This window comes from Hordeum vulgare, chromosome 7H (genome assembly GCF_904849725.1).
Source record: "Hordeum vulgare subsp. vulgare chromosome 7H, MorexV3_pseudomolecules_assembly, whole genome shotgun sequence".
NCBI lineage: Eukaryota > Viridiplantae > Streptophyta > Magnoliopsida > Poales > Poaceae > Hordeum > Hordeum vulgare.
Window position 1 is genome coordinate 55,668,803 of NC_058524.1, and position 8,784 is coordinate 55,677,586.

The 8,784-nt window shown below is 48.1% G+C and overlaps 1 non-coding gene across 1 annotated transcript; it reads right to left on the bottom strand.

The window, feature by feature from the left end:
* Positions 1-8,623: 8,623 nt before the first annotated feature.
* LOC123414308 lies at positions 8,624-8,784 on the bottom strand. The gene has a single exon (XR_006614308.1). It is a non-coding gene; the product is annotated as a U1 spliceosomal RNA (small nuclear RNA).

Here is an 8,784-nt window from a genome sequence, read left to right on the forward strand (position 1 = left end):
AGGGACGGATGCGAACCCAAAGTTGCTTCAAGTATGTTGCTTTTGTTGGGTAGTAAACTGCTTTAAGGATCCGTGAGCTGAGAGAAATTGGGTTCTGGAGCAAGCGCCATGCTTGCCACGACAACACGGCTAGGTTGAAGTTCTCGAGATCGCGGAAACCAAGTTCTCCATATGCTTAGGCTTGGTCATGACATCCCAAGCCACCCAACATGGCTTTAGCCGGCCTTGTTTACTGCTGCACCAAAATTGCCGGATTGGAGAGTGACACTCTCGCAAATACCTCGTGGAAGACAAAAGTATGCCATAGGATGCTACCGACTTAATCAAAATTTCCTTTCCAGCTACAGATAAGAGTTTTTCCATCCTTCCTCGCACCTTCTCCCAAACAGAGTCCCAAAGATATCTGGAAGTACCGTTCTTTGGATGCCCCACTTCCATTGGCATTCCTAGGTACCTATCACTGAGAGATTCCTTGTGTACATTCAAAACATTCTTGATGTTGTGTCTTACCATTGGTGGGCACCCCTGCTAAAGAAGATGGAGGACTTGTCATGGTTGATCCTCTGGCCGGATGCCAAACAATAGCTATCCAATAGGTTTGATACTTGAACAACCCCGTCATTACTTGACTTAAAAAGCAACAGACACTAGTAGAAAACAGGGCTATCGTTCGGCCCTGGCCAGCCCATTAGTCCCGTATTAGACCCGGTTCGTGAGCCCAGGGGGCCGGCCGGGGCCTCGTGGGCATTGGTCCCGGTTCGTGTGGAACCATTTGTCCCGGTTCGAGCCACGAACCGGGACCAATGGTCCTCGCTGCTGGCCCACAACCATTGGTCCCGGTTCGTGGCATGAACCGGGACAGAAGGGGCAGCTTTAGTCCCGGTTCATGCCACGAACCGGGACAAATAACTTGCCTCTATATACCCACCGCCGCGACAGAGCACTCCACAGTGCTCTGTTTTTTCAATCCGGCGAGGAGAGGGCATTTGGGTGCTCTAGTTCACCTCCTATGCACATGAGGTGTTCGATGAAATGTCCGAGCCACACTAGTTAAGCTTTCTCCTCTCGAAGTTCGATGAAAATAAATAAGTAATTAGAATTTTGTTCAAAACATTAAAAGCAAAAAGAACTATCATAAAAGAAAATAAATAAGTAATTAAAATTTTGTTACAAACTTTAATAGCAAAAAGAATTATCATAAAAGAAAATAAATAAGTAATTAGAAACCACTCCGAGTCCCTCTCGGCTAGCGAGGTGGGACTAAACATAACACCGCACCGCGCCAGCACATGCCCTTTGGTCCCGGTTGGTATTTATTTGTTAAAAATGGACTAAAAAGAATCAAATAAAACATTAATAAAAAGACTGAACTAAAAAAACTAAAAAATATCAACTAATTTTTTTTCTTCATAAAATCAAAAAATTTGCAACAAAATAGATGCGCTTATAGAGAAAATTCAACCTAAACACCCTTCGATTTTAGGTTGAATTTTCTTTATAAGACACTTCGAATAAGCAGCCGTAGAGGGGCTTATAAACCATTAACAGGGCGCATCGCTTGGCGAGGTGGGACTAAACTTCTTCGAAACTGCCGCGAACACACCTTTCGTCCCGGTTGGTGGCATCAACCGGGACTAAAGGGGTGCATTGGTCCCGGTTTGTGGCACCAACCGGGACCAAAGGTCTCTGTTTCCCGCCCTTTGGGCTGCTGAAAAGAGGCCTTTGGTCCCGGTTGGTGCCACCAACCGGGACCAAAGGTCTGTGTTTCCCGCCCTTTGGGCTGCTGAAAAGAGGCCTTTGGCCAACCGGGACCAATGCCTTTGCTATATAAGCAACACTTTGGAAAATTTCAGATTTCACGGTGCCGCGAGCTCATCCACGCCCGACGACGCTGTGAGCTCATCCACGGCACCGCTAGGCTGCCCCGTCGCCGTCACCCGTCGCCCGTCGCCCGTCGCCCTCCGACCCCCGAGCCCACGCCGTCGCCCGTCGCCGTCGCCCTCCGCCCCCAACCCCCCGCCGCCGTCGCCGTCGCCCTCCGCCGCCCCCGAACCATCGCTCGTCACCGTCGCCCTCGCCCTCCGCCCCCCGCCGCCGTCGCCGTCACCCCGGCCGCCCCCGATGTGAGCCGCCGCCGCCACGACTCTGTTTTTTTATTGTTTTTAATTTTTGATTTTTTTGGTGATATTATTGTTGAATATGCATGTTTGTATGTTCATATATATGCAAAGATCGAATATGTCAAATTTGTAGTCATCCAGATCTTTGTTCGAAACCTTTTTTTAAAATTAAACTAACAATGTTTTTAATTTCTTGTACCATATGTTTGTGTTCTAGTTTGCAAGATGTTATCTAGATAGTATGCATCTCATAATAACTAAAGAAAATAAATTCGCGTATTAGTTGATTAAGATCAAGGAAGGAGATATTGACATTTTTCCATAACAGGTACAAGTACTTATGTTAGAAATTTCATGGAATAATGCCTACTATTGAAAAGTGACAATTATAGGATAAAAATAATTATTGTAGGCACGAACGTAGAAGAAACATATATCATTATTTTGGTAGTCCTACGAATCTGATACTTGTGCATCTCGACCTATTTTGGTAGTCCTGCATATCGGATACTTGTGCATTTCGGATACTCTAGGAACATCATTTCCTTTGATATGCTTATCATATGTTGTCCTGCATGAGCAATGGGATTGGATATGCAATTTTTGCTCACTGGAATAAACATTTCTGCCACTGTGGCAAAACTTATGGTAGTTGAATTAATCTAATGTTTTTACCAACCAAAAGATGGCATATATTAATTCTTGTTCATTAGATTGTTAGTTGTAGTGCAATATGAGACAGATAATTAACAACTAGTATTACCATCATAGTGAATATAGCTTTGGTTTTATTTATTTATAGTAAGTGCTTAGTAGTTGAACTAGTTGATTTAATAAAACTACTTTATTTTACTATATATAGAAGTAGTTTATTTTTAGCAAGAAAATTAATAGAACTAGTTTATTTTTTAGTTCATTTTACGATGCCTATCCCGCATCCTCGTCGTCGACTCGGCTGAGGACACCTGCTTGATCAGGGGGCCCCTGTCTGGGACTGGGCTCCACCCGGCTGGTATTGGGAGGTGCTACCTTCCGGGGAGCGTAGGTTGGTGAGGAAGCAGCCCGTTGTTGACCCGATCCTTGTTTGGTAGCGGTCGCGTGGGCCAGTGACGGTGTCGAGGCTTCCGGACACCGCGGAGGTGGTACGTCACCGTGTCAGCGAGGAGGATGAGCACGTCCGTCGCTACATGGTTGCGTTGGAGGGCAGGTTCTCCCATACCTGGCAGGTTCTTCAGGGATCTCACTGGAGCTATGATCCTGTGATGGTTCCTTCTCTTTGGGTGTCCACCGCCCGCGACGATACCCGTCGGGCGCTACGGTTGTAGCTGTATTAGTGATGCTATATGCATGACAAGAGATGCTGTAGTTTTGCTTATAATTGAATGCATGCTAATTTGAATACTACTTTATTTTATGATTTGGTTTTGCTTATTGAATGCTCAAATTGGAAAAGTACTCCTACTTTGAATGCTAAAATTGAAGAGCACTATGCAGAAAAGTCCTACCTAATATTAATGATCATGTTGCTGTAAATGTTGTATGACAATGTTGTAAAGGCTAGTAATTGGTCTCTTTAGCTGCTTTTCAGAGATGAAGTTCTTCACGATTATACTTGAGAAATCCTCGAGCAGGCAGGTGCTGCCAGACAATTTTGTGAAGGTGCTGAACGGCCATCAGCCACAGAACATGAAGCTGAGGCAGGCCGACAACGAGCTTCGCAAGCTGTGGGACGTGGAGGTGGTGTTCGACACCGATGGAAGCATGTACCTAGATCGTGGCTGGAAGCAGTTCGTCCGTGCCTACGACCTGCAGCACGGGTACTTCCTTGTCTTCCGGTACGACGGCAACGCCACGTTCGTCGTGAAGGTGTTCTACACGACTATGTGTCGGAGATGCTACCAGGACGACGACGATGCCAGTATGCTCTGTCTCTTCTTCCTCTCCAGTAGGCTATGTCTCACACCCATTCAAAAAAACTTTTTTGCATTTGGCAAGACAATGGGAGCAGGAGCAGCGAGTACTGACAATGTTGTAAAGGGTAGTAATTGGTCTCTTCTGCTGCTTTTCAGAGATGGAGTTCTTCATGATTATACTTGAGAAATCCTCCAGCAGGCAGGTGCTGCCGGACAATTTTGTGAAGATGTTGGACGGTCATCGGCCACAGAACATGAAGCTGAGGCAGGCGGGCAACGGGCTTCGCAAGCTGTGGGACGTGGAGGTGGCGTTCGACACCGATGGAAGCATGTACCTAGATCGTGGCTGGAAGCAGTTCGTCCGTTCCTACGACCTGCGGCACGGGTACTTCCTTGTCTTCAGGTACGACGACAACACCACATTCGCCATGAAGGTGTTCGACACGACTATGTGTCGAAGGCGCTACCAGGACGACGACGATGCCAGTACGCTCTGTCTCTTCTTCCTATCCATTAGACTATGTCTCACACCCATTTTAAAAAAAACTTTTTTGCATTTGGCAAGGCAATGGGAGCAGGAGCAGCGAGTACTGCGACAGGTGCTATGTCTACGGCATCAGCGACTCTGGCTATAGCAAAAGTAGCAGCGACTCTGGCTACAACAAAAGTAGCAGCGACGATGGCCTCGCGATGGTGATCCCACAGCTGGGCGACAGGGCCATGCCAATTCTGGTAGAGGAGTACATCCCACAGCTTGGCCTGGGGCTTCGCCGCTCTAAGCGCATCAGGATGATGGAGGAGAAGGTGAAGAAGCGGGAGTGAAGATCTTAAGAACCTGATGGAACTTTAATCTTTATAGTGTAAACCTTTTAAGTACGATAGTGTTGAACTGCTACTGCACTTTTAAGTATGATGGTGGTGTACTTGATGAAATTTTGTGCATGCTCATGGATGCTCATTGATGAAAGATAAAATTATTTCTTTTTGTGCTTGCTCATGGATGCTCCTTGGTTGGTGTATATAACAACCTAAATTAACCCCTAAACCAGCCCCTTTAAAAAAAAACTCAGCTTCAGCCAGGTGCTGACGCGTGGATGCCTTTTGGTCCCGGTTGGTGTCACCAACCGGGACTAAAGGCCCCCCTGCCTGGCCTGGCCGCAGCGGCCATGTGGAGGCCCATCTGTCCCGGTTGGTGTAAGAACCGGGACTAAAGGCCGAGGGCATTAGTAACGACCTTTTAGTCCCGGTTCCAAAACCGGGACAGAAGGCCCTTACGAACCGGGGCAAAAAGCCCTTTTTCTACTAGTGAGACAATCATTAGTGAAAAGAAGGTGGTTCACGACCGGCGTCATAGGAGCCACCTTAATTCCTTCAAGTTGCCATGAGGAAGAACTGGATCTCAGGAGGCACAAAAGGCCCTCTGATTCTATTAAGAAAATGTATGGGGATATCGGATCTTCCTGTCGAATACCTCTGCTTGGTATAAACTGGTCAAGTCTCTCACCATTAAAGAGAACCGAGAACGAGACTGACCGTACCATATTCATAACCGTGTGAACTCAAGATGGAGCAAAGCCAAACTTTAACATCATTGCTTGTAGATAATCCCATTCAAGCCTATCATATGCCTTCATCGTGTCAAGCTTCAAAGCACAACAGTTGTTCACCTTTGATTTACCGTGTTTCAATGCAAAGAGAGTCTTGGCTCAGTGGTTGGGGATGCGGTTGTGCAGCCTAACGACCCGAGTTCAATTCCTAGAATCGACAGATGATGCACGGGGGTTTTCACTAGTTGGTGCAGAGGCGGGGAAGTGAAATTCTCCCCATTTTTTAAGATCTCAAGTCTCAACAGATGGAGATCTGTCCCCTCCCTCGTCGCCCCGCCTGCAACGGGGAGGGCGCCTGCGCCGCCGCCGCTAGGAGCGCTCCCCTCCCCGCTCCCCTTCCTGGCTGCCGCCACAGGGCGCGGCCAGGCAAAGCCTAGCCGCCGCCGTCGGCGGCGGGGCACTCATCGACTCCTCACGCGACTTCTCTGGTGCGGGACAGGGCGGCCATGGTGGGATGCGGCGCTGGCTTCCGGCGTGGCGGCTCTCCGGTGCTGTTTCGGCGGTGGCTGAGCTCAGGCCATGTGTTGGGCGGGGCTGGCCGGTGGTGGTGGATCCCCTCGTCCCCGATCTGGATCGGGCTGGAGATGGGGAGCTGCCAGAGGGGCGATGAGGGGCGCCAACGGATGACAGCGGCGGCTTAGCCCGGATCCGGTCTTGGCGGTGGCACGGTAACCTGAATCTGACCATGGTGGTGGCGCCGTCCCCTCCGTCGGGGTACTGGCTGCGAGTTGGGGGGACATAGTTGCTGGTGAAAACCGAGCCGACGACGGACGATGGCGGCGTTCTGCGATGTTACCTTGATGGAGGTTTTGTCCTGTAACTATTGTCGATCCACTCGTGCTGCTCCAGGGGAAACCCTAGGATCTGGTTTTCCAGATCGGACAATGGAGGTATTGCGGTGTCGTTCCTCTCTAGGGAGCATCGTTTATGAAGCAGAGCTGGAAGACAGAGGCAGGAGGTGGAGTGTCTTTGTCCTGCACGGAGCTTCGGTGCTGATGTCAGGTCATGCCTGGCCGACAGGTGCTACGCTTTGTCATGCCTGTTCGGTAGGTGCTGCGCACGACAGATCTTACAGAGTCTTTGCGTCTGGATGAAGGAGCGCAGGGAGGTCGATCCACTCGTGCTGCTCAGGGGAAACCCTAGGATCTGGTTTTCCAGATCGGACGATGGCGGCATTGCGGTGTCGTTCCTCTCTAGGTAGCATCGTTTGTGGAGCAGCGTTGGAAGACAGAGGCAGGAGGTGGAGCGTCTTCGTCCTGCACGGAGTTTCGATGGTGATGTCAGGTCATGCCTGGCCGATAGGTGCTACGCTTTGTTATGCATGTTCTGCAGGTGCTAAACACGACAGATCTTAGAGAGTCTTCGCATCTGGATGGATGAGCGCAGGGAGGTGGCGTCGTTGGGCGCCGTGGTGACATCGACGGATGGCCGGACTGGCATAGATGATGCAGATTTCTCTCCTAAAGATGGGTGAGTGGTTCGATGATAAAACGTGTGCATGTGGTGTACGCTTTAGGTCTGCTGCACGGGCTGTTAGTTCTGATACGTTATGTGGGTGGATCCGCGACGACACCGGTTTTAGATATGAAAAGTGAGAGTACTCCACATTATCGCGTTTTGTAGGTGTGAGTGGGGCTTCGGATGGCTTGATGTATGTTCTTGTGAGACCTTTGTTAAATAAGTCATAAAGATGGTTGTATGCATCGATTGATGTAGAGGCCGGGAGCCTTAACCTTCTTTTTTCTAAATGCACTGATAATGTTATCAGTTATAAGTCTGCAGGAACAAAGGTCGATTGCTCCTCCGAGATGATATCAGGAAAATTTTATTTCAGCCTATTTGCAATGACATTTGATGCAATCTTGTATAGCACATCACACAAACTAATAAGTTTGAACTGTGAAAGCAAAGAAGAGTGTTGTACCTTGGGGATCAAGACCAAAACTGTGTCATTAATGGATTCCGGGCTATCCTCCCCTCGCACAATCCGCAACACAGCCTCCATTACTTTCACACCGCAAAGATCCCAATGCCACTGATAGAAGTGGGCTGGGAAATAGTCTGGTCCGGGATATTTGGACAGAAACATCTCAAAAAGAGTGGTTTTAACTTCCTCACCAGAATAGGGTGCACATAAAATTCCATTCTTCCCTGCCGACACTTTGCCTGGTACATCATTGAGGACAGCATCCATATTGCTAACCCCCTCTGAGGTATACAATGACTTGTAAAAACATGTACTAGGGCAAGTTAACTAAACCTGGGCATACCCGACCTGGGTTTTGGGTCGGGCTTGAGAAAAATGACTATTTGCTGAGCCCGGCCCTAAATATACACCGGGCCTAGTTTTCAAGCCCGAGCATGAGCCGAACACAAAGCCCGACCCGGACTGGTCCGGATTTTTCCGACCGGGTTCGGGCTTTGTGTTCGGCTGGGCTGCCCATCCCTGGGTGTAAAGTTAACTAGGAGACATGATCTGGACACAATAGAACCTGCTTCCTCTTTTCCTCCTGACCCATGTTGCAAATTCTCTATTTTTTGCGGGGAGTATAGATTTTAAACTCAAAACAAGGCTTGCGCCCCATCTGTCTACCCTCTCACATAGGGAGATGGTAGAACAACGCACTCATAACATGCCATCTGACTTATTCATCATCCATAGATGCCCGTCCAGGTAAGTAAGTTTCAAGGTCGCCTTAAGTTCCAACTATATACTCGTCGTCCCGCTCTGATTTAATCTTGGGGTATGGTAGAAGGGCAAGTCTACATGTTTATTTGAAGATCTCCATGTTTTAACGTGCAAACTAGGTATCAGCTAGACAAAGAGTACAATCTTTTCGATCTGAACTGACTTTGGCATGCACTCATATCATTAGCATGCTGATCCAATTATATATTATTTTAGAGTGTATTAATTTATTACAACAATATAGTTTTAAAACAAAAATAGTAAAACAAACTAAAATTTTAAATTCAAATTTTGGTGGGACCGCGTGAACGCGTATCCTTTTTATGACAAATTATGGCGTTCACTCTTCCAACAAGGAAAGATGGTAGATGACCGCACTCACAAAGTGCAATGTGAGACGTTGATCTAGGCCATGAGCCTTATTGATCACCCATAGACCCCATGGAGGTAAGTAA